Raw genomic sequence first — 24699 nt, 5'->3', positions numbered from 1 at the left:
GGCATTGATATAATAAACCCAAGGGATTATTATTTATTTTCATGGTGAGACAATCCTTGTCACAATGTGTCATTCAAGCATGGTTGTCTATGATTGATAATGGTTTACCATGATCAATATTATAAACCTAAGGGAATAATAAACCCAGGGATCAATATGAGAAACCCAAAGGAATTGTTGTAGCTTATATTGTGTTTTAAGTTTATTTATAAGTTATATCACTAGCGGAGGTCTAAAAATCATTGCAGGGGTTCATCCTTAATGAAGCTCTCTTATTTTCTTTACATCCGCAGAGTCTAAGGGAAATGAAGTATTTTTTTTATTATACATTGAAATGGCAAAAGAAAGATGTGTAAAAGAATCGGCTCCGATATAGGCAAGAATTAAATCAACTCATAATATAAGAAGTTATATGGAGCGGTCCCCTTACACACAGATATATATATATATATATATATATATATATATATAACTAATGAAAATAAATCGCAATCACAAAAGTGCAGCGGGGAGGTTATTACCACGGGAATCACCGATTCCTGATTGCGATGAGCAGTGCGGATCCGAAACACATTTATATTTTGTTGTAAAGTCCAGGCGGGTCCACAGTTATATGTATGTACATATATAAAGATTTCCGATTGCGATTGATTGTCGCAGGCCCAAAACATATTTACTTTATGTTTAAAAGCCCGACGGGTCTGCAAGGCGCTGAATACGTATGTTGGCGCATTCAGTGATTGTTGATTGCGATATGGGTAAGCCAGACCTGAAACATATTTATGTTATGTTTTAACAGCCCGGCGGCTCCGTAAAATGTTGAATACGTATTTTGGTGCATTCAATGATCAGCGATTGTGATTTGCGATCGCGGGCAGGACCCGAAAGGTATATTCATTATGGTTGTAAGTCCCGTTAGGTCTGGCATGTCGAAAAGTACTTTTATGATTATGCATTTTATATATTTCAATTATAAAGAGATTATAATATAAATTATTTCTGATTTCGATATGGGTAAGCCAGACTTGAAAGCCTATGTATTACGTTTCATGACTGTGGCTGGTCCGTCATATCAACAATATAATGTATATATATATGGGGAAATGCCAATTGCCGATTGCGATGAGGGGTATGCCTCGACAGCCATGCTAACAGTATTAGAAGTGGGAAAAGCACATTTTATGTTATATTTTCAAAAGCGCAAATACAAAGGATTTATATATAAATCCAATATTATTAAGGGTGCATAAAGCGCTGATTGTGATTGCGACTAATTGCGATTGTGATTGTGATGCTCTAAGATGTTCTAGTCATACATGTACCAAGCATTAAAGTCCAAGTTTCTAGGTCCTTCACTTAAAGACACAACATATATTTAAGTGACAAATAAGTGACAGTAAATAATTTTTATTAATGTCTTAAACACAATTTCCCTACAACAAGAAAGAGATTTATTTAAACATTTTTTTTTTGAAAGAAATATTAAACCCAAGGGACCGATATTATAATCCAAAATATATAAACCCTAAGACAAATATTATAAACATTGAAATAAACATGATGGACCATCATTGATTTTCATATTGAGACAATCCTCATGACAATTCCATGTTGGACCATGGTCGACATCATAATAAATCATGCTTAACTCAAGAATAATAAACCCAAGCGATTGATATATTAAACCCAAGGGATTAATACTAAAACCCCAAGGGATTATGAACCAAAGGGAATACTATTAAACAAAAGGGATTAATAATATAAACCCAAGCAAATAATAAACCCAAGGCATTGATATAATAAACCCAGAGGAACAATAAACCCAAGGGATTAAAACTAAAACCTCAAGGGATTATGAACCTAAGGAATTATTCATATTGAGACAATACTTATGACAATTCCATGTTGGACCATGCTTGACATCATAATAAACCATGTTTGACTCACGAATAATAAACCCAAGCGATTGACCTGGATGCAAGTGATAATCAAGTTAGTTATGGTGATTAGACGGTCGGGCGACAGGAGGACTGGCCACATGGCCGCCTACATCTTCTCCCATGCCAACTTGAAGGGCATTCATGGCAACTTGCAGGTGCCATTAAATGAGTGCTCTGGCCGAGACCTCAGCATAATGCTCATAGCAATGGCCTCCTTTGACCATAATGATATTCCTCCTCCCCTGCTCCACTGCGTTTGTCCTCCTCAAGCCATCGACCATAATGCTATTTCTCCTCCCTTGCTCCATTTCGTTTGTCCTCCTCAAGCTGCAGAGCCTTGCTCTCGCAATGTAACGGGAAGCCGCTGCTGGGTACTCAGTTGTATAGTCCTTGGCAATGGGTTTCACTTCTCTCACACCAAGCTTTTTAATTTAGCTTCCGCTCAGACCTCCTTTGTTCACTCTTTGTGTAGTTATTCCACCAATCTCCCCATTGACAGGCCTGTTTTAAATCCTGCCATGGCTCACATCTGCCACCGAATGCCAAGCATGAGAGGAGGCACTCGTGGAGGGAGAAACCGACCTCCTGCAACACCCGGCCCAAACTCTGTCTCCCCCTCTACCTCAACTGACATACCAAATCCTTATGGCTCCTTCTCTAGCCGATATCCTAACACTTGTAGCGGTAGGGGAAGAGCTTAGCTCCAAGGCACAGGAAGGAGGGATGTCGTTGTCCACACAACAAATTTTCCCCTTCCTATGCACCTAGCTCCCCATACAATGCAATTCCATTTCCATAGCACCCTGCATCAACCTATTATCATTGCTACCATAACCATCACATTCTCTAAATAAATGAACCCACAGGAAGCTCTGCCTAACCACAATGCTGAGAAGCAGAGGGCAGCACCAAGAAACAAATGCAATCGCAACCCAGGCAAACAACAGATCCACGAAGATGTTGCCACCCCGCATGAAAAGGTGTTGGCTGGCAATCAGCAAGCCGCTGAAGATAGAATTAGCGACATGTAGGCTCCGGGAAGCAGGCTAGGAGACACATCCGAACCGCATGCAGCTGCAGGCAACTCAGTGGACGCTAATCCAACATGGGGAGGTGTCACATCAGCAGAAGAGGACGATTGGTACAAGTATGCATGCCTGATTGAGGAAATACCTGCCCCAGAATATTATTTATTCAATAATATTTATATGTTTCTGATAGTTTCGATTATCAAGATATTATGTTGTTAAGGTTGCTTTGTTCTCTCTCTTATGTGTAGGACCAAGCTTTGGAGCTAGCTAGGAGCGCTTCTAAGCTACACTGAAAACTCCAACAAGACCTTCATGCGAGGACTCAAAATAATTCCTTCTCTTCTTCTTAATATCTACTCTACACCTTGATCTACTAAGAATCTTTTGCCTTAGAAAAACCTTTCTCTTACTCAATCTATCCTTGGTTTTCGGGATAAACTGAGAGGTTTTTATGTTCATCTAACTATGCATTAAATCCTACAGCAAAATGATATTTAGAAGCTATAATATATTTCACTATGTAATTGAAATTAGTAAAATTAACCCATAAAGGGGGTCATAAATGGAAATAAAAGAAAAACTCTAAACAAGAATCCAAAATTGGGTGTAACCTTGGATGCAAAATTGGGAGTAGAATTGGATGTTAAAATAGCCATCAAAACAAGATGCAAACAATGACTCAAAAGGATTTTAAAGTAGAATTAAAAACGTGCGCAACACTAGACAAAAAGAAGGGAACATAATAGGGCATACAAAAGGATAGAAAATTAGGCACAAACAAGGATGCAAAAATGGACACCAAAATGAGGATGCAAAGAATGGTGTAAAATTAAGATGTAAAATTGGGTGAAAAAAGGATGTAAGAAAAGACATAAAACAAGATGCAAAATGGGACCAAAAAATGGTGAAACCAAGGATGCAAAAAATGATGCATAACTGGATGAAAATTCAAACTAAAATCTAGGTGAAAGATGAGATATAAATGTGGATCCAAAATGTGGTAGAAAAAATGATGCAAATTTGGATGCAAAATTAGACACCAAAAAAGATGCAAAATTCGACATAAAAAATGGTGCAAAATGGGATGCAAAAGTAGGAAAAATGGTGCAAAAATGGGCATAAAAATGGCTCAAATTTGGATGCAAATTAAGATGCAACATTGGATGTCAAATGAGGTGCAACAAATGATTCAAAACTTGGTGCAAAAAAAAAATGCAAAAGTAGACAAAAAATATGGCTCAAAATTGAACATAACATTAGAGAGAAAATGGGATACAAAGGTGGATGAAACACATGGTTCAACATAAGATGTAAATTTAGATGCTCAAAAAGATGCAAGAAATAGTGTTAAAAATGATGCTAAATTTGAAGCAACAAATCATGCAAAATATGGTGCAAAATAGGATGAAAAAAATGTTGAAACATACAATGAAAAAAAAATGTGCAAAAATGGATGCAAAATTTGGCACTAAATCAAATTCAACATATGGTGCAAAATTAGATGCAAAAAAATGCACAAAAAATGGCACAAAGATAGATGTAGGTAAGAAATTAGAAGCAAAAAATGGCATAATACTAGATGCAATAAACTGGCACAAACTAGATGCGAAAAAAGACACTAAATCATATGCAAAAGATGGTGTAAAACTTGATGCAAATTACTGGATACAAAAAAATGCACTAAATCATATGCAAAAGATGGTGTAAAACTCGATGCAAATTATTGGATACAAAAAAAGGCACCAAATCATATGCAAAGAACAAGAAGCCAAGAATGACACAAAATAGGAAGCAAAAAATGATGCAAAAATAGATGCAAAAAAATGACACAAAACTAAAACAAAACCCTGTTGTAAAACCAAATGAAAATCTTGGTGCAAAAATATGATACAAAAATGATGCGAAATTTGGTGCAAAAAGTGATGCTTTGAAAATTGTACAATAGAGCTAGATTTAGTGCCAGGTTGCTCATTCCAATTGGGAAAAAATGCATTAAAATTTGGTGCTAAATCTGGCGCAAATTGCCTCTTTTGTTGTAGTGAACCCATATCCACCTTGTAACCTTTTAAATATAGCCCGAATTCTTTTAATGTTGTATTATTCCATAGTTTACCGCTTAAAAGTATTTTCTTTTTTTTTAATTTAGTTGTTACACCAAACAAGTTTGCTAATTGCGTTAATATCAATTTACTTGGGCTATTTCTTGGAATCGAGTTTTTGTTTTTTTTGGTTTTCTAACAAAATTTGGGCAAAATTAATAAGGACAAATATTAGGGAAAAAATCATTTTATATATATATTAATGGACAAAATTGCTTTTTATTTTTTTCTAAGGTATTTTTGCTCATTAATTTTAATGAAAAAAATCATATTTTTTGAAAACACGAATTTAAATTGTTTAATTTATAGAATATCATCAAAAAAAATATATTTTAAACAATAAAACTTCCCTTGAAATTGTATAACTAAATTCAAAAATGTATTTTCAACAACTAAAATTATAACCATTACAACTTTGTTTAAAATTTTATAACTAATTCTAATAAAAAAAAACCATTTCATCTTCAACTTAAACTTTTCTATATATATAAGCAACGAAATAAAAAATTTTAAATATTTTTCCTAATCCATTTTTCTCGAAATTTAATAATTTAAAAAAATATATATAAGTTTATGTCTTTTAATTAAAAAAATTTAAATATCGTATAAATTTTCAAATCCATTTATGCATTTACGCATATATCTATATGAGTATATGTGTTTTTATTTACTATTTATTAGTTGACTATATTATTTTCTATATTTCCATCGTTATATATTGCAGCTTCAATTTTATTGTTATTTATAAATATTTTCAGTATATTTATTTTTGTTATTATTGATCAATTATCTGAGGGTGACGGCAACTTTTGTGAGTTTGAGAAAAGCACTCCATGTAAGTGTGATAACTGCGTTTAATATCAAATTATTTTGGGTGAAGTGTCGTCACACGTTTGAGGCGATGAGGGCCGTAGGTATCCCATCATGTTAGTTTAACCTATTCTTAAATTACGTTTCTATTCCTAAACGTGCTACACGTTTCTCTGATAAACTAATTTGATAAGCATGGCACAGGCACAACATGCTTACGAATTGTCCATGAGTCTAGACAGTGATATGATGAATGAAAGAGAACGGGCGGCATGGCAAGATTGTGTTGAGCTTTCCGAGATACGTTGGACAGTCTCAACGTATGTTTAAGCAACAATTCAGTCAAGAAAGATATCCCAAATTTGCTGAGCGCGGCTTTGACGAACCAGGAAACCTGCTTGAATGGTTTTCGTGACTTCAATTTAACAGACAGCAGTAATATAAAAGCTCTGATGTCGTCCAGAGCTGTTAATGTGTCAGAATCAACGAGAAATTTGCTTTGCATGTACAAGCTTTCCAGCTTCAAAAATCGCCGTCTGTTGAGTTCAGAAAGAGAGGAGGAGTTGGACTCTCACTACACTCTGATCGAGAGAGATGGTTTTCCAGGATGGCAGTGATGGATTTACGTTATAGGTCTTCCTAATTACTTTAAACCCCTTAACCAAGATCTACTCCTTTGTAAGAAATCAAAATCAATGCACAGCGGAACTTACTTTCCATCTTCAAAGGGCTCCTGGGCTTTACTTGAGTTATTGGCTCTTGAATCCTTCCAAGAGCTTGCAATCCTTCCAGTCTTCAATGGAGCAGACAATCTTTATGAGTTGATTGCAAGCCTTGGAGACTCAGCCCTTTTATAGCACTGCAAAACCCCAATCCTAGGGCAGCCTAAAATTTAGCTGAAACAAGTCTGTCTGAAATTTCAGATTGATTGAAATCAATCAATCAATCAATCAGATCTTGATTTCCTTATTCAGCTCAAATTTAATATTGCTATTTATTTTAATCAACTATAATCGGTCCATTAACAATTATAATTGATTAACATTAATCTACATGTATTTGTATCCAAATCCTTATTTTTAAATACGTTTAATGCCATGACTTAATTAATCACATTATTTGGCATATGAATGTAATCTTGCTGACAGTAATTGACATCATAATCATGATGCACGTATGTCCAACTTAATTATTGCAATTAGACGTCTCTAAATCCAACAATCTCCCACATGGACAAGTGCAACCTTTTGATTATATGTCCTTAACTTTATTGCATGCAACTTTTCTGTCTTTACTTATCGTATTTCTTAAACAATTCGTCCATCAATTATGCTAACAAAGGACTTAAGCGGCATTTGTCACATTTATTCGCAACTAAACTGACATAAATCACGCTGCCAACATAACTGAATGACATGAATCTGATTTGGACATATAGTTTAGAAATTACACGCAAGTGTGATTAGACGTGCCTATTTCTAATTGAGTCACCTTTACTTTACTGTATGAGGCCAAAAACTTAAACTTTAAAGAAAGAAATAATGAAACTGAAACTGAATGCAACTTGTATATATCGTCAAAATTGTTTACAATTGCATTACATAGAACATCAAAAAACAGAACTTAAAACATATTCAGACTCCCACATTTTTCTAATTATCCTAAACCGATATTACACCCATACAAGCAACATGTTGGTGAAACTTCTTGGGTGGTAATCCTTTAGTAAGAGGATCCGCAATCATGGAGTCTGTACCTATGTGTTTTATACATAATTCATTATTCTGCACTCTCTCTTTTACAACCAAAAACTTAATGTCAATGTACTTCGACCTTGACGAACTTCGGTTGTTGGATGCGTATAACACTGCTGAATTGTTGTCACATAATAATTTGAGTGGTTTCTGAATAGAATCCACAATTTTCAGACTTGTGACGAAGTTCTTCAGCCATACGCCATGATTAGATGCTTCAAAACATGCAACAAATTCAGCTGCCATAGTGGAGGAGGCTACCAATGACTGTTTAGCGCTCTTCCATGACACAGCACCACCTGCCATCATGAAGATGTATCCTGATGTTGATTTCATGCTGTCGACACATCCTCCAAAATCAGAATCGGTGTATCCAATGACCTCGAGCTGTTCCGATCTCCGATACGTGAGCATATAGTCCCTTGTTCTCTTTAGGTATCTCAACACTCGCTTGGCTGCCTTCCAGTGTTCCATACCTGGGTTACTCAAATATCTCCCTAGCATTCCGGTAATGAACGCAATATCCGGACGCGTGCATACTTGTGCATACATGATGCTACCCACGGCTGAGGCATAGGGAATATCTTTCATGAGGTTTTTATCTAAGTCAGTTTGGGGACATTGTTTCAGACTAAACTTATCTCCTTTTGATATAGGGGTATCTCCTGGTTTGCTGTTTTGCATGCCAAATCTTGTTAGAATCTTATCGATATAGTTCCTCTGGGATAACCTCAGAATACCTTGAGATCTATCTCTAAGTATTTCAATCCCTAGAACAAATGATGCATCACCAAGATCTTTCATTTCAAAGTTCTTAAATAAAAAATTCTTAGTTTGATGCAACATGTTCTTATCGTTACTGGCAAGCAATATGTCATCTACATATAAAACCAAGAAAATAAATTTACTCCCACAGAACTTAAGGTATATACATTCATCTACTATGTTAGACTCAAAACCAAATGAGCTAATAACTTGGTGAAACTTATAATACCATTGCCGAGATGCTTGTTTTAGCCCATAGATAGATTTCTTAAGTCTGCAAACCATAGACCCTGCATCACCTGATACAAAGTTTTCTGGCTGCTTCATATAGATCGTTTCATCAATGTCACCATTGAGAAACGCCGTCTTTACATCCATCTGATGAAGTTCTAAATCATAATGTGCTACAAGCGCCAATATAATCCTTAAAGAGTCTTTCGATGAAACTGGAGAGAAAGTCTCTTTATAATCAATGCCTTCTTTCTGTGTGAAACCTTTCGCAACAAGACGTGCCTTGTATTTTTCAACATTGCCTTTAGAATCCCGCTTAGTCTTAAATATCCATTTGCAACCAACGGGTTTCTTGTCTTTAGGCAACGGAACGATATCCCAAACGTCATTGTCATACATAGATTTCATCTCTTCATTCATGGCATTAATCCACATTTGAGAGTTAGAGCTTTCCACAGCTTGTTTGATATTAACAGGATCATTTTCAAACATGCCAATGTCAAACTCATGTTCTTGAAGATATGCATAATCCTTTGATTGTGTAGATCTTTTCTCTCTAGTAGATCTCCTAATTGGCACAGGCTCTAGATTTTCTTGAGGTTCATTTACAACTTGATCTTCAACAGGAGGAAGAACATCATTACCAACTTCTGACTCTCCCACAGGCCCTAGGCCATCAACATTTGTCATGTCAATGTGAGGGTTTGGGTTGGGTTCAGGTCCATTTGTGTTCTCTATTCCATGTTGAGTTTCTAACTGAGTTGTTTGGGATGATGAAGTTTGCACATTGTCAAAAGATGTATTTCTAAACGCAATCGGAATTTGAACAAAACTAGGACTTTGGTCCATAGTCTCATTCGCATTCGTCTCTTCTTCTTCAAAAATACTATCTTTTGTCATATCTCCCCCCACTAACTCATTATCCTCAAAAAATTTTGCACTTCCTGACTCGAAAACTGTATGTTCTGTTGGATTATAGAATTTGAACCCCCTAGATCGTTCAGAATAGCCTATAAAGTAACAACTAACGGTTCTTTCGTCCAGTTTCTTTTTGCTTGGATTATAAGGCCTAGCTTCACATGGACATCCCCAAACTCTCAAATGATTCAAGCTAGGCTTGCGCCCAACCCATAACTCGTAAGGGGTCTTGTTAGCTGCTTTAGTAGGCACTCTATTAAGTATGTATGCTGCAGTCTTTAAGGCTTCTCCCCACAAATTCTCAGGTAGAGTTGTACGAGCAATCATACTTCTCACCATGTCTTTAAGGGTGCGATTTCGTCGCTCAGCAACACCATTCATTGCAGGCAAACCTGGCAACGTATACTGAGGCACAATTCCGCATTCCTCTAGGTATTTTGCAAAGGGACCTTGACGTTGTTCTCCTGATCCATCATAACGACCGTAGTATTCACCACCACGATCAGAACGAATGGACTTTATACGTTTGTTAAGTTGTAACTCAACTTCAGTTTTGAACTTTATGAACACGTCTAATGCTTCCGCCTTTTCTTTTATTAAGTAAATATGACCATATCTTGAATAATCATCTATGAATGTGATAAAGTAACGGTCACCATTTCTTGTAGCCTTTGGAAAAGGACCACATATATCCGTATGAATCAATTCTAAGACATCATTACACCTTTTTGCATCATACTTACGTTTATTAGTTTGTTTTCCCTTTATACAATTTACACAATCACTTAAGTTTGTAAAATCTAAAGGTTGGAGAATTTCATTAGACACAAGATGTTCTATCCTTTTCATAGAGATATGTCCTAATCGCTTGTGCCATAATGTTGCAGATTTCTCGCAAGTTAATTTACGTTTTCTATTATCTATATGCAGTGCCTCTGAATGTGAAGTGTCTATATCTAGAAAATAAAGATTATCATAAGAAGACAGGATACCAGAAGCAAGAAGCTTAGAATCTTGACACAAACTGAAATTTCCATTACCAAATGAACATACATAACCATTTTTGTCCAAATAAGATATAGAAATTAGGTTCCTTCTGAAAGATGGAACCACTAAAGCATCAAAACTTAAATAAAATCCTGTCTTACATAATAATCTAAATTTTCCTATGCTTTCCACTTCTACTTTATTGCCATTTCCTACGTAAACGTAGCGCTCTGCCTCACTTGGCTTGCGATGGCTTAGGCAACCCTGCATCGACATACTGATGTTAGTCGTTGCACCTGAATCTATCCACCAAGTATATCTAGATACAGAACTTAAATTAACTTCAGAACAAACCAAAGCAAGAGACATACCTTTCTTTGCCAACCATGCATGATAGTTGGTGCAGAATTTCTTTGTATGTCCTGGCGCTTTGCAGAAAAACAGTTCCTTTCTCCTGCTTTCACAGAAGTATCTTCCTTCCTGCTTTTCTGCGCGGCATTGTTTGCAGCTACCTTGGTAGGTCCCTTTTCCTTGGCAGTAAACTTGCGCTTCTTGCCTTTACCCTTAGGATTAGATGTTACTACATGAGCACTTTCTCCCTTAGTCATTTTCTGTCTCTCTTCCTCCTGCACCAATCGAGCCTCAAACTCAGGTAATGTCCACGTCTCTTTTTGACAATTATAAGTCATCTTGAATTGACTAAAGTTAGACGGGAGAGACAGAAAAATGAACTCAATGAGAACCTCATCAGAGATGTCATAATTATGCCCTTTCAAGGCACGTTGAAGTCTTGTCATCTCAATAACATGCTCTCTAACCCCTTCTTTTCCCTTGTATTTTATTGTTGCCAACTTCACAAAGAGTGTACTCACATCAGTCTTTTTACTCTTTGTGAATTTTTCTTCAAGGGCCTTAAGGTATTCAATAGCGCCTGTCTCTGTATCAGGTATGATGCCTCGAAAAGTCTCATGGATCGTTTGCTTCATCACCATTATGCACATGCGATCTGAATGCTCCCATCTAGCAATATCAGCCTTCTCTTGAGGAGTTACCTCACTCTCTTTATTAGGCTTGGGGCGATCAAATCTCAGTGCTGTGTCCAATTGCATGATCCCTAAGACTAATTTCAGCTTTTCCTCCCACTGTTTGAAATTGTTCCCCATGAGGGGCTTAATCTGACTTAGACTTAACATTATGTTTGGATCTGAAAAATTCAAGAACAAGGAAATAATTTAGATACGATGTGTCACGATTTAATCATAATTCTAAAATCTATCTAAAGGCATGTGTAAAGCTATTTGCTCAATTAAAACTTTAGCCAAAACACCATTCAGTAATGAAACACCTTTGGGTGCAATCATTACATTCAGGCAACCCTTATGCACCAAACAACTTAGCAGGCGCCAACCCTCCTTTGGGAAAGCTAACACCCACGTCCATTGCCAGCACGTTACTTCAACTTGTCATGAGTCATCCTTGCAATCGTCTTACAGAGAGCGGTTCGTTTGCGAACATCAATGCTTGACTCATGCGAAAACAACACATGTATACCAAACACCGTCTTTAGTTAGATTCCAAAATTATGTCTAAAACCTAATCTAGGACGTACCTATAGAATCCACTCGTCCTATATAGAATACAGTATCTCATAACTCTTTTAAATTTAATATGTCAACTATATTCATCAAAATAATTATTAGGTTTTAGTAAAACTTTAGCAGTTTCTACAATGATTACCTTTTAGAAATGCTTCAATAATTTATTTAGAGAATATTAAATAATTTATGGTTGCCATGATTAGCATCATTGTGATCAAATCCAAATTTAGTATTATAACAATAATTAACGTTAATACAAATTTTTATGCCATAATTAGCATTATTGTGATAAAATCCGAATTTGGTATTATATCAGTAATTAACGTTAATACAAATTTTTATGCCATAACTTTGAAGATCAAGGTTAACTCCATATACATAGCAGACCAAAACTAAGAACCAAAAGTTAACCCATTATCCAGGTTAACCAAAAGTTTCGTTAAGTTAACATTGAATCGTTAAGTGAAAAAATTAACCCGTTATTAAGTGAAAAAGGAGATTAATCCTATAAAAAAAAAAAAAAAAAACTTCAAAAAAGATTTGTAAATGAAAACCTCTTTTTTTTTTTTTTACTTAACGAAATTGACACATCAACATGGTTAACCTCACGTCCATGAGAGATGAGAGATCGAATCCCTTAAAGTAAACATCTTTAAAATGATTTGAACTGAAAACCCTTTTTCTTTTTACACGGTTAAAATTTACTATTCTAAAGATTTGATTTTGATTACATTGCTTGATAAATCAACGCCACAATGCTCTGGCCATTACAATCATTAATTCACTTATATAGATCCTTTTTTCAATTCACGCCTGGTAAATTTTTTTTTTTTATATGTCATTCTGATAAATCGTATATACAATTTATACATACAGGATTCTTTAATTCTTATTCAGAATTCTTTAATTCTTATTTAATTTATACAAGAAACAAACAGAATAAATCGTATAACTTATTCAGAATTCTTACAAGAAGAGAACTAAGAAACCATTGATAAGTCGTATAATCTAAAAATTAATGGCTGCAAAATAAACTTTGAAATCCTTACTAATATCGATTTGTATTTATGATTTTCAGAAGTTTGCCTTCCTCTCATAAGGGGGTTATTTCAGGCTGCTGTCTAAGATTTTCGGCCCTGTCAATGTTTCTGGGCATCGGGCCATTTGATTGGGTCTGTTTCCATATGCTTTCTGGACCTTTAATTATCCGCATATCCATATAACCGATAATAGGTTAACGGGAGCTCTTTGCAAATAACCGACAAAGCATTTTTATCTGTTGCATTTTTGGCCCACGTGTATTTTGATTAATAGTTAAGGCTTACATGAAGACTGACAGTGGTTAATAAACCCCAAGGCTCACAGGTTCCTCCCAGAAGGTAGCATGTATGCAAGAAACTTTGACGACTGAGGAAGACAAAAAAGACAGCCACCACACGAGCATAGAAATCCTTCCCAAAACAGTGAAAATCAAAAGAAAGACACAAAACACTAAAACCCATAGATTTCCAATATATGCAGGAATCATAAACCACCAAAAAAAATCTTCAAATGCAGAGAATAAAGAAAATTCATAAACACTACTGTTGAAAAAACCATTATATTCAGAAAGGTCAATGTATTCCCAACAATACGAGAAATGGGATAATTTATTCTAGGGTTCGATCCACTGTTTCGTTCCAACGAACAAGTTCAAGACCAGATGAATAAAAAAGAGACTGTTATTCCATACGAAACAAAAACAGTTAATCTCCAAAAATCAAGCACGGATTCTTACAGAAGGGGGCTCCGATACCAATTGATGGATTTACGTTATAGGTCTTCCTAATTACTTTAAACCCCTTAACCAAGATCTACTCCTTTGTAAGAAATCAAAATCAATGCACAGTGGAACTTACTTTCCATCTTCAAAGGGCTCCTGGGCTTTACTTGAGTTATTGGCTCTTGAATCCTTCCAAGAGCTTGCAATCCTTCCAGTCTTCAATGGAGCAGACAATCTTTATGAGTTGATTGCAAGCCTTGGAGACTCAGCCCTTTTATAGCACTGCAAAACCCCAATCCTAGGGCAGCCTAAAATTTAGCTGAAACAAGTCTGTCTGAAATTTCAGATTGATTGAAATCAATCAATCAATCAATCAGATCTTGATTTCCTTATTCAGCTCAAATTTAATATTGCTATTTATTTTAATCAACTATAATCGGTCCATTAACAATTATAATTGATTAACATTAATCTACATGTATTTGTATCCAAATCCTTATTTTTAAATACGTTTAATGCCATGACTTAATTAATCACATTATTTGGCATATGAATGTAATCTTGCTGACAGTAATTGACATCATAATCATGATGCACGTATGTCCAACTTAATTATTGCAATTAGACGTCTCTAAATCCAACAGGCAGCGCCTAACCAGCCATATATCGCGTATTCAATGCACCCGGAGATGCACTCGAGATAATCCGTTAACACACGAATTTGAAAACTCGTCACTAAATAAAAAAAGGCAATTTGCGTGTTAACAGGCTATGTCGCGTGCATCTCTGGGTGCATTGAATACGTGATATATGGCTGGTTAGGCGCTGCCTTCCAGGATGGTTATCAGTCGACGACCGGAGGCACTTACAATCCTCTAGACAAGCGCACGTCGTTGTTGCCAAAGATGGTTCTGGCAATTACCTGACGATCACCGAAGCAGTAAACGTGGCCCCTTCCAACTTCCAAGTCGAAGAGTAGACATATCATCCACGTCAAAGCCGGAGTTTACTAGGAGAATGTCGACATATTGAAGACGAAAACCAATTTGATGTTAATTGGCGATGGCAAGGACCGAACCATCCTCATCGGAAGCAAGAATGTTCTAGATGGTTCAACTACGTTCAAGTCTGCCGCTTTGGGTAAGAATTTAAAGTTGGTTTTTATAATTATATTCAAACATTAGCATATTTACATCCATACACAAAATATCAAATATTAATTACTTTATATTTTATCTTTTCAACCTTTAAATTGTGATGTAAAAGATGATATTAATCCAAATGTATCAATTAAGTACCATTATAAAATTTGCATCTTAAACATGATATGATATCAGTGTAATAACACACACAATTTCTCTTTAATTTATATAATTGCATTTTAAAAAAGATTTGATGTCGTTAACTTTACTTAGAATCTAAACACTTCATAAATTTAGGTAGTGTATAATTCCCAAATGTTTTTCCGGTTTGTTTTGTTTGTTCTGTGTGCAATGACAAACTTCCTGTGTGCAATAGTTGTTTCTAAATGAGGTTCTAATGTATAACTTGTCAAATGTATTTAGCCTTTGTGCGATAGTTGTTTCTGAATCAGGATCTAATGTATAACTTCTCAAATGTATTAACGGTTCTTCGTTTTCCCATATTAAACAACAAATTGTCTTTTGTGCGATAGCTGTTTCTGGAAGAGGGTTCATTGCGAGAGAATTGACGTTTGAGAACACCGCTGCACCTCAAAATCACCAGGCCATAGCACTTCGAGTAGGCGCCGACTTCTCGGTGGTATATCGTTGTAGTATCAAAGGATACCAGGACACTTTATATGTCTACTCCCTTCACCAATTTTACAGAGAAGTACACATCTATGGAACGGTTAATTTTATCTTTGGCAACGCAGCCGTGGTAATCCAAAGTAGCAATATCTTGGTTAGAAGGCCTATGTCTCACGCCCCCAAGCTTGCGGTAGTCTTTCAACCGCTCTAGGCGAGGTGTGGCAACCAAGTATTATTAATTTTTTCTTTATACCAATGAACACCCATACACATTCATTAACATCAGCAATTATACATGAACAACACAATTGCACAGTATAAAGGGAGTGGCAACTCCTAAATAATGAGTCTGCCCGATAATATATTACACAATCTTCAATGTTACAAAGCTTTACAAGCATACTTAGGAAACACCAAGTTTCATACTTAGTCAAATTTACAACCTTCGGCAAAACTCGGTTGCCTAGCTCGTTGGCGCCTTTGCACAATCGCCGCACGACTCACCAACCCTTCATTCACCTCGTCGCACGATCGTGTTGTTTGCCCAACTTGGGTGCACCTCATCATAACCAAGTCGCCACATGCGGGCGCCTTTGCTCGAGTTGCACCTCCGTTCACAATCTCAACACTTCACAAAAATTCACATTGTGCACATTTGCACGATGGGCGGGCGCTCACCCGAGTCACCCAAGAACCCGTGGCAAGTCGTCGCACAAACTGGGTGCCCACGCCTTTGTTTCACCGTCGGGGGCTCCTTCGCACAACCTGGGCACCACACCAGTGCACGCCCTTCTCCAACCGGCGAGCGACCTCTACCTACGGGCTCGCCCAAATCTAAGTCATGTGCTACCTCCGTGTAGCCTTGCCCAAGAACGGGCGCATCACCCAAGTTCTGTGCCTTCACCTCTTGCTGCGTCCACCCATTATATATGCACACTTCTTCTTCACATGTTGAGCAATGATCCTTGAGCGATGGTGCCAAATGACTCCAACGCAATGCCAATATATATGAGTGGCAAGGCGAGGTTGTGGTTGCCCAGCCGACCTACCCACTCCCTCAACGCCATCGCAATTCTTCTCCAAACTCAAGTCGGCCATCCTCCAAACGCTCCCAAGTAAGGTCAGCCTTACTTCGTTTGTTGGTCGGCCCGTGTGTGTTCCTCCATGCACCCACACACATATAAATAACTCGCCCAACCTTCCACGCACTTTTATTATGACATAACACCTTCGCACGCCTAGGTCGAGCTCGCACTTCAAGCCGGAACGTGTTCAAGGACTGCAGGTCCTTACATCCTCCTCCACCTAAAGTCATTGTCATCCTCAAAAACATACCATCCTGGTAGTCATCCACCAAGATCATCATCAATATCTGTCTCATCCTTCGGCCATGATGTCAACTCCACATACTACAAACATCCCTGCAACATATGTAGAAATTCCATCTCCATCATGTGTCGTCCTCATCCTGTGAACTGTCCTCCTCGCCCGCCTGATGCCAACATTTCTCCGTGCACTTCCAGACCCCATGTTTGAACTAGTTGGGTAGCTAATCTAACTGTCACGCTTAAGCCATGAGAGTGAACATCCTTATGCCTTCAATAGTCTATCTCGGATTCTTCCACATCTCGGACTCACCAAGAATCTCACCCATGCTCAGTTCCATGGAAACTCCATCCTATCTGCAACATGTCATGATGCTTGATGCCAAGCCATCCCTGCACCATTTGTCATACCTACTCAACCTGTTTTAAGGACTCACTGCCATGAGTAGTTAACAATGAGCCCCATCTTCTTTGTCATCTCAGAATATGTGGAGGGAGTAGAGCCTGAAGGCTCACCCTCACTAATCATCTCAATCCATCTGTCAGGATCTTCTATCTCCATCCTCTGTAGATAAGTGAATTGATCCTCCTCCCTGACATTCGGCCTCACATAAGCCTCATCATCATCATCATCATCCTCAACCACTTCTAGCCTTCTTGACAAATCCAAGATACTATCTGAAAGTATCCTGATGACCAATGACTGCTCGGTAAGCTTTGTCTCAACCATAGAAAACCGCTTACTCATGTCTTCCATGCACTTTTCATCCTCCATTTGCATTACTGCCAACTTACAATTAGGCTTTGTCACTCCAATGGTTGGTACACCAATGGGTACATCTTCCCTTCCATCGTAAATGTACAGCCTCTTCAAATGTCGAACAATCATAGCATTGAATTGTTTCAAGAATTCCATTCCCAGCACAGCTTCGTAGTCATCAATTTGCACTATAGTGAAGTCGACCTTCCCTGTCCATTCACCTCTTGTTGTGTCCACCTTTTCAGCTACACCAAGAATACTATCAGGAGGAGAATTGACTGTCTTCATTTGTGCCTTTGCCGGTACAAATTTCAGCCCAATCCTTCTCGTAGTATCTTCTCCCATGAAGTTGTGAGAGGCCCCACTATCCACCATAGTGAGTATATTAGCACCTCCAACCTTCATCCGAACATACTCCAACCTGTTCCTCTCAGGATCCCTCCAAGAGACCACCTTTGTAGCAGCAACAGCACTAAGTATCTGCATCATCCCCACATAAGCTTCTCCATTCTTCATATTAGACTATGCAATTGCAGCTACTTTTGGTCTAGAAGGACAATTCTTCACCATATGTGGTCCAGCACATATCCAACACCTCAAGGCTTTCTTCGTCTTCGAATTATCATTCGATCTTGAAGCATCATCCTTCTTCTTATGTTTCGACTTATCGGACTTCTTCTTCCTGTCATCAGAAGTCTCATGATAATGCTACACCAACCTGTCCACAGTAGCAAAAGCTTCCTCAAGTGTTCTAATCCTCTGCCTTTCACTTCATTTCATGCCCAAGGCTTCAACCCAATAATGAAATTGAACACCTTGTCTCTCTCCGCCATGTCAGGAAGTTCCAGAAACGCATTTGCAAACTCCTGCTGATATGTCTGAAGGTTCTTGGTCTCCTTTATGAACTTAATTTTCATCCTTGCTTCCCACGTTTCATCCTGAGGACTGAAATGGGTCTATAAAGCTTTCTTCATCTCATCCCACGAAGTAATGTCACCAGCACTGCCATTGGCAATCTGATTTATCCTCCTTCGCCACCACATCTTAGCATCCTTTGTCAAGAGCTGAGCAGCTACCTTAACCTTCGTCTCATCATCGGATAGACCCAAGCATTCCAAGTATTGCTCCATGTCCCATAGAAAGTTTCCAAGAGTCTTTGCACTCCTTGTACCATTGTAAGATTCCGGTTCTTTGACTTTCACACGAGGCACTCCTCCACCCGAGTTATGCCTCACGGCCTTCTTCAACACCACGATCTCATCTCTGGCTTCATCAAGAGATTTTCGCAAGCCCACGATCTCTGCAAGACCTTGGTCTCTTGCCTCTTCAACCTCCTTGACCCTTACTTCATGTTGTGTACACATAAGATCAGTGTACTCGTGTTGAGTTCGGAGTTCCTCGAGCTCTTCCTTCATCTTCGAATTGGCCTCTTGATCTCTCTCGATGAAGTCCATCTTCTTAGTCCAGAAAGCTTCCAAGTCCTCCATCTTCTCCAACACTTTTTCAATGAATGCCATAGTAGCATCCTTTGCACCGTGACTAGACCCAGCCTCAGATTCAGCTGCCATTTCTAACAACTTCCTTCTTCTTTGCAATCTAGTTTTGACCATCCAACAGCTTCACCAAGATGTCTGCAACCTGAACTAGCCCTTGTTCCACTTGTATGTGGAACAGCTTCCTTCACCTGCAAGTACCCGCTTCACTGTCTTCAATTTCCAAGTGTATCCACACCTGCACTTCGTCATGAGCAACCCTACTCACCAGCTCCAATCGATCTCTGTCATGGCCCCACGCTTGCGGTAGTCTTTCAACCGCTCTAGGCGAGGTGTGGCACCATCGAACACTTTCTTTTCACCAATACTTATGTTTGTGGACTATGCCTAACCACTTATCCTAATTAGTTTGTGTTTCGAAGCCAAGTATTATTAATGTTTCCTTTATACCAATGAACACCCATACACATTCATTAACAACAACAATTAGACATGAAGAACACAATTGCACAGTATAAAGGGAGAGGAAACTCCCTAAACAATGAGTCTGCTCGATAATATATTATACAATCTTCAATGTTACAAAGCTTTACAGTATACTTGGGAAACACCAAGTTTCATACTTAGCCAAATTTACAACCTTCAGCAAAACTCAGTTGCCTAGCTCGTCGGCGCCTCTGCACAGTTGCCGCACGACTCACCAACCCTTTGTTCACCTTGCCGCACGATCGTGTTGTTTCCCCAACTTAGGTGCACCTCGTCGTAACCAAGTCGCCACACACGGGTGCCTCTGCACGAGTCGCACCTCCATTCACAATCTCAACACTTCACCAAAAGTCACACCATGCACACTTGCACAACGGGCGAGCGCTCACCCGAGTCACCCAAGAACTCGTGCCAAGTCGTCACACAAACCGAGTGCCCACGCCTTCGTTTCACCGTTGGGTGCTCCTTCGCACAAACCGGGCGCCACATCCGCGCATGCCCTTCTCCAACCGGCGGGCGACATCTGCCCGCGCCCTCGCCCAAATCCAAGTCCTGTGCTACCTCCGTGCGGCCTTGCCCAAGAACTGGTGCATCACCCAAGTTCCGCGCCTTCACCTCTTGCTGCATCCACCCCTTAGTTATGCACACTTCTTCTTCACATGTTGAGCGATGATCCTTGAGCGATGGTGCCAAATGACTCCAATGCAATGACAATATATATGAGTGGCAGGGCGAGGTCGTGGTTGCGTAGCCGACCTGCCCACACCCTTAACGCCATCGAAATTCTTCTCCAAAATCAAGTTGGCCATCCTCCAAACGCTCCCAAGGAAGGTCGGCCTTACGTCGTTTGTTGGTCGGCCCGTGGGTGCTCCTCCATGCTCCCACGCACATATAAATAACTCGCCCAACCTTCCACGCACTTGTATTACACCATAACACCTTCGCATGCCTAGGTCGAGCTCGCACTTCAATTTGAAACTCGTTCAAGGACTACAAGTCCTTACACTATGAGACAACAAAAGAACACAATTACAGCTCAAGGAAGAACTGATCCCAATCAAAACACCGAAATTTCCATTCATAATTGCAGGGTAAGCCCAGCTCCCGATCTGCAAGCTGTTAAAAATTCCATCCAAACATACCCCGGAACACCGTGGAAGTAATACTCTCACATAGTGTCATGCAATCCATTCTGGACGATTTGATTGATCCCGTCGGTTGGTCCGAATGGCAAGGAAGCTTTGCGCTTCAAACATTGTACTATGGCAAGTATATGAAAAAAGGCGTCGGTGCAGTAACATCAAGACATGTCCGTTGGCATGGATTTCATGTTATCAAAAGCGCCACTGAAGCGGCTAGATTCATAGTTGGCCAATTCATTTTTGGTAATTTGTGGATTCCTACTGCAAGAATTCCCTTTACCCTTGGATTGATATGATGAATATTACAAAACCAGATATTTGATATTCATTTAAATGATATGATTAAGTGACCCTTTCTATGTCCAATGTTCTAGTCTGTATGCTATAGGACGTGCATAATAATTCCGCCCGTGGAAAAGTAGTAAAGAAAATAGTGTAGTACACATAACTTTCTATGCCATTTTATGTGTTACTTTCTCCAGAATGATGTGAAGGATTCCATTATAGCAATAATTAAATGTCAGTTATAATCTATTCGCTTCATTTTTATTTCTATTAATTTAAATTTAATTGAATGATGGGTTAAGGATGTCGTGTGATTCATTTTTTTATTATTACATTAATTATCTTTATAAAATATGAAATGGAGAACTTATGTATTACTTTTATCCAATTAAATCATTAAATCATTTGCTTGCCATTTCAAATAAATACAACTAACTCATCAAAATTTAGAATTATATCACTAAGTTTTGATTTTTTGGTATTATAACAAATCTTATTACATGAATCTCCATGAAAAAGTGGATTTAAATCTCCATAGTTAAGAATCGCTTTACATGTTTTTTCAATTGTATATCTATTTAACTCAGATATTAAATATTTTCACGATTAATAATAATAATAAAGTCATAGTTTATTTATAATTTAGTTATTTTTTTATAATTTTTATAATTTTGGTAATTTGAGATGTATGATGTAATTTTTTTGTAATGTATTTTTTCATGTATATTAATATTTACTAGTAATATAATTTATATCATTGGTTAATAATAACATAAAATATGAAAATTTTCTCACTTTTTGATATCACAATCCTTTTTTGTAAATGTTGAAATAAAGATATTACATACATTTTTATACATAAATATATTTTATATTTGCAAAAGAAAATTGTCAAATGTATGAGTTAAAATTTTACAATAATTATAAAAATAATCATTTTTTAATATTTATTAAAAATTATTGTTTGTTTGTTTTGTTTTGTTTTGTTTTTTTGTTTTTTGTTTTTGTTTTGTTTGTTTGTTTGTTTGTTTGTTTTTTGTTACTTATTATTCAAAGAAGGCAATAGGTAAGAGGTTGTCGGGTGCTACTATTTTGCCCAAACAAAAACCAGACCATAAGTTGGATTCCAAGTAGGATTAAGTTCCTCCAGTTGTGCTTGCGTTAAGATTAGGCAGACCTCTTTTAGATTGAAAACCCCTGACGAACCATACCCACATCATAGAATGCCATCATCCATTTTCACTACGATATGTTAACTGGTTAGTACCTATTAGAGAAGGTCTTTATCATTACAATGAGTTCTTGCATAGGTTGGGAATTGGATCTTCTAAGAGCACCAATGAGAGTTGGGGGAATATGAATCCCAATAATGAGTCACCAGTGAAAGGCCTCCTTGATGGGGACTATCTCATATTAGGAGAGAGTTGGGAAAAGAGGAGATTTTAGGCCATTGATTCTCGGAATCATCCCAGAATAAGGTTTTCATTCCATTACGCACTTCCTAGAAGAAATGGTCTTGGATTAGAGATTTGTTATTCCATGTTGCATTCCATATCTGAGAGCCTTATGAAATTCGAACGAGTTGAGAAGAGAGGAGGCCCTAAACATATTTATTAGTCTATATTTTGCACCATAGTACTAAGGAGTTATTTAACCAATTCCACCATGTTTTTGCACTTAGAGGTTGGCTTAAGGCCCTTGGACTGCGTAATGCTAGACCCCTTACAACTTTGGGAAGGAACAACTTGTCCCAAGTGACTAAGGCCCATTTTTTCTCCAGATGGGTGCCCCCTATAGGAAGCAGTGTTTCATGTTGCGAAGCTTGTTAATAATGGATTTTGGAGCAACTAATGCTGAGAGAGTGTAGGTGGGAATAGATTGCATGATCAATTTTAGAAGAATAAACCATTCAACAAAATTCAAGGCCATGAAGGCACAACTTGAGAGTTTTGTCTCAAATTTAATAAGTATCTCTTCTCATACTGATATGAAGAGAGGATTGGTAGTGAGAGTGGGCCTTAAATATTTTGGGGAAAGGAAGCTCTTCTTGAAACCCATAAAATGAGTGATATGAAGTTGAATGGAATTTGGAGTATTAAAGAAGAAAAATTGAGACTTGCCTTTATTTATATCTATGCTTGAGGATACAAAAAAGGTATCTAATGTTTCTTTTGAATTCCCATGCTTCCTGGATAGAAGGATACACAATAAGGAGGATATCATCCACACATAGTTGGTGTGCTGAAAAATGTTGGGAAGAGCTAACGGGGAGACCTCAAAGGCATTGACAGAGAAGCGCATGCTTAATGGATTGGCTTAGACTTTTAGAAAAAAGCAAGAAGATATAAGGATAGATTGGTTCTCCTTGCTGGATGCCCTTGGAAGGGAAGAAGGTAGGCAAGGGAAAGCGATTGATTAAGATTGAAAAAAATTCTTTCGAGATGAGAGTCATCACCTAAGGTAACCATTTCTCTTGAAATATGTAGGCCTTCAGAATATGATAAATGAACTACCAACTAACTTTGTCAAAGGATTTTGACATATCAAGTTTTAATATCATACCAAGTTGGTTGAAGGAATGAAGTGAGCGGATATGATCTTGAACGAGGATTATACTGTCAAGAATTTGTCTTCCTTCTATGTATCTAGTTTTCGTAGGGAAGATGAGAGTGGGTAGAAGCATTTTAAGTCTATTTGTAATGGTTTTTGAAATTATTTTATAGATGACATTGTAGAGTGCTATAGGATGAAAGTCAGAAGGAGGAAAGGCTTTAGTCGATTTGGGAAATAAAGAGATAAATTTGCGTCAAAGGCAGAGAGAAGGGAGGTAGAGCATCGAGAACTTCAATCACTTGCCAATCATATCTTCCGAGATTGGCCCAATAGGTGTGGAGGATTTTTTCTATAAAGCCATCATGACCTGTCTCCTTCTCACTTGGCATACTCATGACCACTTCTTCCACCTCTTGGTAGGTTATTTCCTTGACCATTGAGAGAAACTTTGGGATATGTTGAGTAATCATTTGAATATTATTCCTCCTATAAGGGCTTGGCTCTATAAGGAGAGTGCTAATGTGTTGATAAAGGACTTATGAAATATCTTCATGGTCCTCCACATACTAATTCTGATTCTTGCAGAGGAGATTGATTTGATTTTTTTTCCTGTAGTTAAGCATGGATTTATGGAATAACTTTGTGTTGTGATCTCCTTCTTTAATAAATTTTACCATGTATTTTTTCTTGTGTAGGTCTCGTCTTGAGCCAATATTTCTTTTAATTGATGTCACTGGCCCCCTTCAACTTCCTTTAATTCTTTTGTTCCAACCTCTATGATTATGATTTTTTTAATCATTTTCATTTCTTCCTCTAGTTTGAGATTTTCTTGAAAGATGTTTCCAAATTCTTCAATGTTCTATCCTTTTAATTTTTATTTAATGGATTTTAATCATTGATAAAATTGATACATTATGCGCCCAGGGATAAAGGCAGATTCTTTCCACCAGGTTTCCATCTTAAAAAGGAAGTTTGGATGGAGCAACCA

General features: G+C 37.7%; 1 pseudogene; it reads left to right on the top strand.

Moving 5' to 3' along the window:
• Window positions 1-1999: 1999 nt before the first annotated feature.
• LOC149217407 (pectinesterase-like) lies at window positions 2000-21169 on the top strand (annotated as a pseudogene).
• The last annotated feature ends 3530 nt before the right edge of the window (window positions 21170-24699 follow it).

Source organism: Pinus tabuliformis, chromosome 1_1 (assembly GCF_031772625.1).
Source record: "Pinus tabuliformis cultivar Carrire ecotype Pingquan chromosome 1_1, CPIR1, whole genome shotgun sequence".
Taxonomy (NCBI): domain Eukaryota; kingdom Viridiplantae; phylum Streptophyta; class Pinopsida; order Pinales; family Pinaceae; genus Pinus; species Pinus tabuliformis.
The sequence above is the reverse complement of the archived record's forward strand: the minus strand, read 5'-3'. Positions and strand labels throughout refer to the sequence as shown.